Here is an 11,126-nt window from a genome sequence, read left to right as displayed (position 1 = left end):
GCCCAAAACTGTAGTTTTAACCCCCCTTAATAATCATACTATTAGACCAATTATGTGAATAATAAGTAAGAGTTAATCTTGATTACGTGTTTTATGCATTTCAGGGCTTCAAAGTCCATTATGTGCGTAAATGTGCCACTTTAGCAAGATAAAGGAGCAAAAAAGTGAGAACTTCCGAATGCCATATCTTTGGACTCGGACCTGGATTGAGGCCTAACTTATGTCAAAACGACGGCTCGGAAAGAGCTTCGCAATGGTTCAAGCCTTGACCCAATCAGAGGACCAAAGTGGACGAAAAGTCTGTGGAAGCCAACTGCAGCTGAAGAGGCCTTTTGGATTTGAAAAGAATTGGGTTTTGGGCGATTCTCTGGCCCAAAACATGGCTCCAAGCCCATGCACGATTTTTGGATCTGAATGTATAAAAACAAAAGCTTAGCTCTTTGTTAATGGCAGTTAGGTTAGGTAGATAATTAGACCTAGATTAGTTAGCCTCCATTAATTAGTTTTAGAACTTAGTTTAATTAGTTTCAATTCATTGTAGTAGATTAAACCTTTGAATCTTGTTCTTCAATTTGATTAGATAAATAAAGTAGTATTCTTTATCAATTTCGATTTTGTCATTTCCAATTCTAGATCTAATTTCAATTCCTGTCTTATTTCATTTTAGTCATTAAATTAGATTTCATTATTGTTTAAATTAAGTAAATTTCAATGCTTTATATTATTTTTAGATTTAATTTAAATGGAAATGATTGCGGAATGATTCAAGGCTAAACCTCCATTAGAGGGGGTTGAGAAACCTTGATGAAAGCTTGATTCCAATTATCGGAGATTGTCGTAATTTCCTTTCCACTCTAGAAACGTTTAGTTCACCATGAGAATGGGTTTAATCGTTCTCATGCTAATTATTAATTGGTAGAAATGCCATGTGTAATTAGGGATTAGGAAGAACCGATTGTTCTCGTAGCAGTTCAATTCGGATTCAGATTTAACGACTTCGCCGCTAGTGGATTAAGTTGAGTTAAGGTGGAATCAATCCCCTCTAACTCCTTATCATCGAATCAACGTAGCATTCCCTTAGTTGTCGATGTCGACTAGTTGCATTTAGGTGGGTAGTTGCATCTTAGTCTAATTCCCCCGTAAAGCTCTCATTGACTTAAGACTGATTTCTTAGACTTAGAAAACAATCCATGCTAGGGAACTAGGAGTGGAACGAACTTCTTACTCCACTAAGTGTAATTTGCATCGAGAGTAGAAGCTTTGATAATTGAGTGTAAAAGAATAGTTTTAGTTTACTTACGGATTGAATTCATCGTTCATTTCGTAGGTAGACTATACATTTCATCATTTATCACAGCCGGATAGTAGAAATCCTGAACTTTTACCAACACATTTTCGACCACACCCTTAGGATACTTAATAGACCGATCAGCTAATTGCAACGTCATTTTAGTGGGTTGCATCTCGTCTAGACCTATTTGTCTATACAAATAAAACGGGAGTAAGTTAACACTAGCCCCCGTGTCTAATAACTTGTGGTCGTCAGATAGGAATCTCCTAAGGTGCATTGTCTGAAGGGATGACCCGGGGTCCTTGTACTTAACAATCCCATTATGTTTAGATAGACTTGGGAATTGTTCTGTTAAAAAGGCGTCTTTTGGTATATTGGTCTTACGCCTAGTAGTACACAACTCCTTAAGAAACTTAGCATGGTGTGGTAGCTGTTTAATAGCTTCGAGGAAGGGAAGGTTTATAGTTAGATTCTTGAAAATGTCCCTAATCTCCTCATAATTTGTATCCCTAGTTAACATGGCTAATTTTTTGTGGAAACGGTGGTTTTTGTCTATATTTAGCAATGGTATCACCTGGATGTTTAACCATGGCTTTCTGTTTCTTAGGTTGTGTTGTAACTGGTACCTCTACAGCGGTAGGCTCTTGGTTTCTATTTAGGTATCTAGTAAAATAGCGGTGTAGTTAGCTCTTGGTGGGGTAACTATAGGCATAGTTACTTTGTTATCAACCACTCTCGCGAAGCGGAGAGTGGTGATGGCATTTAGCTCACCTACATTTTCATATTCATTACTAGTATTATCGGTTACCTCAAAGGATGTGTTTGTTATTTTAGGATTAGGTATTGCGTGACCTGGAAACACACCTTTGGGTTGGGCTTTATCTTGGGCCAACTGTTGGCTTAAATTATTAACGGATTGTAGAAGCTATTGGTTAGATTGAGCCATGGTTTGGAAAAGTATTTGGCTCACTTGTATGAAGGTGTCAAGACGATCCGGTTGTGTGGGTGTAGTAGTCACGGGTGGTGTGACTGGGACTATCTCGCGTGAATTATTTATGGGTGGATTTTGATAGTTATTATTTACCGAAACGATACCTCTATTAGCATTATAATTATTATAACTACTTTGACCTTGTACTTGACCTTGTCGAGATTGCACTTGGTTGTTATAATTATTAAAATTACCCCGACCATCCTTGTCGTGGTGGAGCTTGGATAAACCGTCGTTGGCCTAACATATTGATTATTGTACTACTGGAGGTGTGGCGTGTTGGTTATTTCTCCAACCGAAGTTGGGATTTTGTCTCCAAGGCGTTAGGTTCACTATTAATGGAATAAGTCCGTTCATAGCCTATGGGACGATGGAAGTCGGGATGCTTTCGGGGCTCCAAATGAAACTACATGGATTTGAATTTACATTCATGACGGGGATAGGCTTTTGTTGAACAGAAATGGCCTCTACCTTTTTAGTGAGTGATTCGATTAGAGTTTTAAGCTTGGGATCGTGTTTAATTTCAAACATACCGGCGGCCTTAACTGTATTAGAAGAAACTAGCGGAGCGGTGGATATCATCACTACCCCCCCCAGTTGTTATTTCGCTTAGTTTGATCCTCTAAAAATTTATAAGCCTCCGAGGCTCCTTTACTTTAGAAACTACCCCCATTCATTATGTCAAGGACTTCTTTATGGTTGTGTAGAAGTCCTTTGAAAAAGGCACGAACTAACGTGTCTTTCGCTAGGTTATGATGTGGACACTCTATAAGGAGATCGGTGAAACGATTCCAAGCCTCTAAAAATGATTCATGAGGATTTTGTCAAAAGAAATGAATCTTGGAAAGCATCTCATCCGTCTTTAGGGGTGGGTAAAAATGTTCCATAAACAGCTGAACAAGTTTAGCCCATGAGTCCACAGAATTAGGCGCTTGGGCAGTTAACCAAGACGCCGCCTTATAGGCTAAGGTGAAAGGGAATACCCTTAGTTTAATTTGTTCCGCACCAATCGTAGGATGGTGGAATGTTGTTATGACTTGTTCAATCTTACGCATGTGCTGATAAGGTTTTTCATGGTCTAAACCATGAAAAACGGGTAACAAATTAAAAATATTTGGGGGAATTCGGAAATCCCCCACTGGGTCTGCTAGAACGATGCAAGATTTGGGGCTATCGCTCAAGGCTTTGTAGAAGTCAGAGAGAGGAGTCTCTCCTTCTCCAGGCATTATATCAGGTGGTGTGTGTGAAATAGTAGCTAGAGATGTAGTGAGTGGTATACTAGATAGGCATGCTTGTTGATGTTGCCGTGTAATTATGTTAGGTGTTTTTGTTCGACCAGACCTTAATCTCATACAAGGTTAAGACCAAACTTAACCAAATACGTCAACACTCCAAACAATCCTGATATACTAGTTTAAACCTCTAACAGGAGATGTGAGGTGTGGAAGAAAGGAATACCTGATTGCGTCCTTGCTTCGCTTATGAATAGCGTCTTGTTTGGCGTGTTGATGTATATAACAAGTTAGAACACCGAAAAACTTTGAAAAATCGGGTTCGAATCAAACCCGTGGAAATCCGCAAAATTCAGCTCGCACGCGGGTGCGCTCACTTTGGGCGCTGGTCACGCTTAACTTAAACTTCGAGTTATAGTGTTTGAGCTGGTCGCTTTTCGGTTTGGGTGGGTGCTTCAAAGATCAATAACTTCAAAGACATGTGTCGCTCCTTTCAAGCGAGTGCGCCCGTCGGCAATTTTTTATTTTTTTGTTCGAGGAAGTTTAATGCTGAAAAAGACAACCACAGTTAGAATCGAACAAGGGTGGGTGGGTGAAATGGGACTTTAAGAAGAGTACTTATACTATGAAAACAATGCGAAAGTGAAACTAAGATGGCAGCGGCGCCATTTGATAAATCATAAAAAGATAGTTTACCTATGAAATGAACGATAAAACTCAAAACGTAAGTAAACTAAAACTAAATACGTGCCTATATTTATCAAAGATTTCTACTCTCAATCCTATGAGATATAGTGGAGTAGATGATTCGTTCCACTCCTAGTCCTTCCGCATGCTGTGTTCTCTACGTATAAGTAATCTTAACTAAAGTCTAATGAGAGATTTACGAAATGATAACTAGACTATGATGCAACTACCCACAAGATGCAACTAGTCGACTATTTAAACAACTATGGGAATACTACGTCGATTCTATGATAAGGAGTTAGAGGGGATTGATTCCACCTTAGCTCAACTTAATCCACTATCCATTTAATCGTCAGTAATCCGAATTGAACTGCTTAGCAGAACAATCTGGTTACTCCTAATCCCTAATTACACATGGCATTTCTACCAATTCATAACTAGCATGTGAACGATTACACCCATTCTCATGGTGAACTAGTCATTTCTAGAGTGGAAAGGAAATTACGACGACTCTACGATAATCAGAATCAAGCTTTCATCAAGGCTTCTCAACCCCCTCTAATGGAGGTTTAGCCGAGAATCATCACACTATCATTCCCAATGGAATCTAAACAAGACATGATATAAAGATTTGAACTTTGCTTATTTAAAACTCAATTGGAAACTAATCATGCAAGAATTAATTGAAACTAATAATGACAAGTAATTGAATCTAAGAATTGAAACTAAACAATTAATGGAAATGAAACTAGATTATCAAGAACACTATTTTATTAATCTAATGAATAGCAATAACAATAGTTTAATACTGAATTTAGGGCAAGAATACAAACTAATTAATTAATCTAAAACTAGATCTAGAACTAAGGTTTAATGACTACTTTTCTTATTCTAACCTAATTTATTTTCTAACCTAACTATCTACCATTAACAAAGAGTCAAGCTCTTGTTTTTATACTTTCAGATCCAAAAATCGTGGATGGGCATGGAGCCATGTTTTGGGCCAGATATTCTCTGGCCCAAAACAAAATTCTTTCAGTCCAAAAAGGCCTCTTCAGCTGCAGTTGGCTTCAACAGACTTTTTGTCTACTTCTACTCCTCTGATTGGGTCAAGGCTTAGACCATTGGAAATCTCTTTCCGAGCCGGTCGTTTTGACATAAGGTAGGCCCAATTCCGAGGTCTGAGTCCAAAGATACGGCCTTCGGAAGTTCTATTGACTTTGTGTGTTGTTTTACGCCCGGCGTCGACTTTTCAGCTTTTGACCGGGCTTTACAAAGGCTTTGTCTTCTTGAATCTTGGCCTTTAATTGAACTCCTTTTGCTCCTTTTCTCGCTAAAAGTGGCACATTTCTGCACATAATGGACTTTGAAGCCTGAAATGCATAAAAACAAAATCAGTATTAACTCATAATTATTACTCACATAATTGGTCTAAAAGTATGATTCTGTGGTTAAAACTACTGATTTTTAGGCTCTTATCAAGAAAGCTGTTCTTGATTATTTGTTTTGCAGCATTTGTAACCCCATCGATGATCTTTCCACCAAGAACCCCATACACATGTATGGTTGTTAATATAGACATTCTCCTTATACTTCTTGTAAAAGTCTTTGTCTCCAAAGAAATTCCATATATATGTGAGAACAAACTACATCTCAAAATCATCAAAATTTAGAAAAAAACCGAAATATGAGAAATATCAGAGTTGTTACAAATGATAGACTGATAGCCCTAAAACAGATTAAGGGGCATTAATCCATAAAAGGATTTAAAATCACTAAATATAGAGCCAGGATCATAATCTAACTGCACATCATATTTAAGGCAAGCGAATCTAAAAGGGACCAAAAAACTTGGAAACCATAGATCACCTAAGTAGACAACTGAGAACTCAAGTTGACCATTTCAACTATTTCATACTGTCCAATGAATGGAACTTGAGAGTTGAGACCCATCAGACTACATTGACCGCAGAGTGCCAAGCTCTGCTAGTCTGCAGCTTAAGTGAATAAGTGAACTAAGACAGATATACCCATCTATAGAAGTTTAATTTGCCAAAAAAGATGCCATCCAAATTGAAGCGGGAATGAAAAGTGTTGTTGAAGACTAAAAGGGGTTTCCAAACATTAAGGCTCGGCAATCAAACAAGGGACCCAATGAACATATACATGAATAAATTTTAAACAACTTACCTAGCCTTTAATCACTCTACCAGCACGATCATATTTAACTTGTTTCTCACTTTGTCCTAAGTCCAGAAGTCCAGCCCTGACCCTTCTGCCCAGGCCACTACACAACAATAGTCTGCTATTATACCATATTAAACAATGGGCCAATGGGGCATCCAACTCATGTCAACAGTGAATGTCAAATGGAAACCTCAACATTCAAGTTGACAATCATTGCACGACTAGTTTCAAGTTTAGAAAACAAAAACAAATGTCTATAGCAAATACATGAGCAAAATCCCCACGCTTTTGTGAACAGGATATTTCAGATATTATGGAATTGATTGTTATCGGGTAGATATGGAGTGGGGACGCACCTGGTTTATTCAGAGTTCTTTCAGAAAATGGAGGTGGATTGTGTGGTCTGCATGCTGCCACTATGATCATGAGAAGGATGACCAGTCCACCTAAAGCAATTCCTAGGATAGTTGCTTTAGATATTGAGGATGCAAAGACCACATTGGAGGAAAATAATGAAATTACCAAGAACTAAAAAAAACAATTAAACGCAAATATAACCACATTAATTTTGGTTTTCAAGAAAATGAATGAGTTCGATGATATGGTTTTTAGAAAGTGGGGACGACTCTGAAAGGGCATGTTCATGAAGTGAATAATCTTAGACGATATAGCAGCCATTTACAGGAATAAGGAAACAATAGGTCCCGTGTGGTGCCCATTCAATTAAATTTTGACAAATTTCAGATTTCGACATGCAGCCAAAATGATATTTATGTGCATAATTACCACACAGATTTGTTACAACGAGCAAAGAATTGGAGAATAGTGACAGTAGAAAGATCCGTCTAAGAACTTATGTGTACCTCGTTCAGGAGAGTGAGAATTGTGGCAAAGAGAATCAACCCAAGGACCGCAAAGCCCAGGATTTCCAACAAAGCTGCAGAGAAGACAGTCCACCCAAAATACGAAATCATAACCATCTATGTCAAGAAAGCTGAAGTGGTTAGCTCTCCCACCAGGAAAAAATGTTTACAATCAGTCACCTGCTTGGAGGAAACATTGAAAACTTTTTTCCCAAAGGAATATCACCAACTAAGTTGTTGTATGACACATTTCTGCTTATATGCAAATAAGATACTATGAGGACTGCAATTTTCACCTATAATCAACCTAATAATAAATTTGATAGAGTTCCCAGACAAAAAGATAACTTACAGAACATTTAGACTGAAGCAGTTGACAAGTGAAAGAAGGTATCCAGTTAAATTGTTGTTCTCCACAAGTGAAAGAAGGTCTCCAGTTAAAGTCACAGAGCCAATGTGTCATGAAGGCAAGTTAGAGGACCCTGTAATGTTGTTATCCACCATAAAAGATGATGAACACGAGGCCACTTGGTTACTCGGTTTCTAGAGGACCCTCTAATGTTGTTATCCACCATAAAAGATGATGATCACATTGCTGTGTATAAGATACCCAAGTTAGAGAAGAACACAATATTTCTTCAGTTGATACATCGCCGTGAAGAAAAGTAAGTCCAGTGCATATCTCTTTCTGTGTCATATAGGCTGCATATTTATTGATAATGCTTTGATACAACCAGATTCAACATTATTAGATTCCAATGATAAAGTTCATAATATTTTGAAAGTAGTGCAAGCAACTATTTTGCCTCTACAGTTGGTGGATGAAAACAGTGAATGCATTGACATTTCTCTGGGAGAAGAAGAGACAATCAAACTGCCCTCGTCGTCAACATCAATTTTGGTTTATATTGATTGGTCACAGAGCCAATGTCCTAAAAGTCTAAAACCTGAGGTTCTTCCCTCGAGAGGCTGAATTCGGGATTCATTCTCTAATATTAAACATCAGAAGTATAACTCACAGTGAAAACAAATTCTCAGAGTCGATCGAGTTCCTGAGGAATTTGACCATAGAGTTGATTTTCTGACAGGTCTTTACAATATAATAGCATAGTTAGATTGGTTCAGAAACATTACACATGTATGTTAATGTAATAAAATAGGAAAAACTGGAGGTTCCTTACATCTCCATAACACTTCTCAGATTTCCAAACTCTGCCGGAATGTAACCAGTCAATCTGTTCTTGCTAAGAATTCTAGTGGATAAACATACAAGGCATTAGCTATAACTCTATAAAGAAGAAAAATGGAGATGGAAAGGCACCAGATAGTAGAACTTAACAGTTTCAAAAGATGTTCCAAATCACCAACAGAAGAAGGAATGGAGCCAGAAATCTTGTTATTTGATAGATCCCTGAGGAAAAGAAACTAATGAAATAAACATTCTAGGGCTGATAAAAAAAAACTTCTTTGGTTTGATGGTACTTACAAAGTATCTAAATTGCCAATCCGTGATAGTTTTATAGGGATAGGGCCTTTGAGATTGTTGGACTAAAGATTCCGTGTGGGTTCAAGAAGAACAACACATACCCATAAGCTACCATATTGTCCATGAAAGTATATGATGAACTTAGAGCAAAAAGAGAGTTTTTCTTTGAACATAATAAAATAGTCAACATGCTAATTCTCAATTTTCTTTTTTTCCCTATCATTTACACAATGCATGCATTTGTAGGATGGCTGAGACATACAACCACAACGAAAAAAAAGGGCGGTACATTAAAAGGATAACATTCGAACTACTTAAAAATTGTTGAATAACAGGGACTCACAAGGACATCATGTTCTCAAGTCTTTCAAAAACAGGTGGGATACCTCCACTCAATTTGTTGCCATAGAGATTGCTGCCATTAAATCATGCTCTCTATTCAATATTCACTTAACCAATATAAAACAAACTATTCAATTCGTGAATCCAAGAAATTGGAAATGATCTCAAATGAACACTCACGAAAATATTTACGATCCACTATATTAAGAGGTAATATGATATGCTAAAAAGAGCACCCCTACTAACCTTGCCAAATTTCCTTGAAAAGAATTGAAACACGTCTTTTTCATCTGCCTTCAAAGAAATCTGTCAAACAAAGCTTAAACTCTGAGAATTGAGTAGAAAAAATGATAAAAATAAGCATAAACATGAATTGGAAAATAAACCGGCACGACACGAAAATACAAATCCTTTGATCTCGTTCTGGATCAGCCTCTGCCCTCTGGCTCCACTTCTTCCTTCTTCTCTTTATAGCGTCTGCAGGAAATAGAAAAAAAAAGTTCTTGCTTTTGTGCTCTGGCAATCTCTTGCACATTAGCTTCTTTCACATTTGGTCTTTCCTGCACAATCAATTCAACAAAATTAATAAAAAAAACTAACAAATATATGAACCTATAACGAAGTGAACTACAAAGAAAATTTGAGTTTTGCACGAATAACGAGCAGATCAAACGTTCAATGGAAAAACAGTCCAAGGCTCCACCATCCTCCCTCCTCCTTTATCCGGGCTTGGGACCGGCAGTGCAAACCAATTATATTGATTTGCATAGGCGGAGTTAAAAATGGGTTAGTACTTTTTCTTGACGCTAGCAAACAAGCATACATATACTGCAATCAAATTTACTCAATAGATATAGTACGAACATATTAAAGTCAGTACTCATCCATACCAAAAAAAGACCATAAGTTTGTCAAGTCACTATGACATCCATATTAAATAAAAAACAAACGACATTCAAAACATAAAGTAACCAAACCATACTGAAAAATTCCAAGTTCAGAAAGTTTGCATATCCCAAACAACTTATTAAGAAAATTGCATCCTTGACTCGAGCCAAATTAAAGGACCTCCTACACTAAAGGCATCCAAAAATCTAACTCCATCTTGGGGCCCATCGTAAAGAAGAGCATCACCAACCAAGACTTCCTCTATGTAGACCTTTTTTTCACCTGCGAGAACTTTTTTCGCCATTGCAATCTCCGGTCTCTCTGTCATGACATACCCCTTAGCAACCACTACACCATCCCTATCTAATAAAGATACATTTGGTGAAGAACCAAGCGTCCCAGAAGGAGGATTCAAATTTGCAAACATATTCATCAAGTTTTGTTGAGTCGAGTGACGAATAGAACTGGAACCGACTTTAGTTTCTGGTGCTGTTGGGATGCACGGTGGTTGAGCAGTCGGTGTTCCATTGCTTTTGACAGCCTTAAGTACATCCTGACACAATTTATAGTAACAATTAGTTATACATAATGATATTGTATGCAATAAAGCACAAGTGCAAACTGCAAACTCACCTTTAACACGCCCATGACATTAACTAAGGAAGACTTCATCTCATTCATTTCCCCCTTCAACTCAGAATTGGATGAAGAGTTTGCTTGCTGTAATAATGCCTTGGCAATACCTGTACATTGCAATTGCTTCTTAGACTTGTTGGAGCTGATTCCACGAGTTCTACTCCCTTTGTCGGGCCCAAAGACTTCAGACAACTCATTATTATCGAAGTCTACTTCCATTACACTAGCCTCACCACCCGCGCTTGCTTCTTTTCTTCTTTTATGAGAAGCCTCCACTTGTTCATATAATATTGACCACCGATATGAGTAATATAATATGCAACATAGTCTATATACAATACTAACACACAGGTAAGTTCAAGCTTCAATGTTATTAGAACTTACATAATGGGTCCGAGCACTCGCTAATATAGTTCCATCACGACGCTCATGTCCTTTTTTCCAACTATCTACCCGTCCATGTTTTCTGCTAGGATCTTCTTTATCCTACAAAAAATCCTTAATAGTTGTTAGCATAGCGTGA

The 11,126-nt window shown here is 37.7% G+C and overlaps 1 long non-coding RNA gene across 1 annotated transcript; it reads right to left on the bottom strand.

Moving 5' to 3' along the window:
• Positions 1–8,432: 8,432 nt before the first annotated feature.
• Positions 8,433–8,800, bottom strand: LOC147525696 (uncharacterized). The gene is made up of 3 exons (XR_015198398.1): positions 8,738–8,800; positions 8,591–8,662; positions 8,433–8,504 (listed from the first exon to the last, which is right to left on the bottom strand). It is a non-coding gene; the product is annotated as an uncharacterized LOC147525696 (long non-coding RNA).
• Between the last annotated feature and the right edge of the window lie 2,326 nt (positions 8,801–11,126).

This window comes from Coptis chinensis, chromosome 1, assembly GCF_015680905.1.
Source record: "Coptis chinensis isolate HL-2020 chromosome 1, ASM1568090v1, whole genome shotgun sequence".
NCBI lineage: Eukaryota > Viridiplantae > Streptophyta > Magnoliopsida > Ranunculales > Ranunculaceae > Coptis > Coptis chinensis.
The sequence above is the reverse complement of the archived record's forward strand: the minus strand, read 5'-3'. Positions and strand labels throughout refer to the sequence as shown.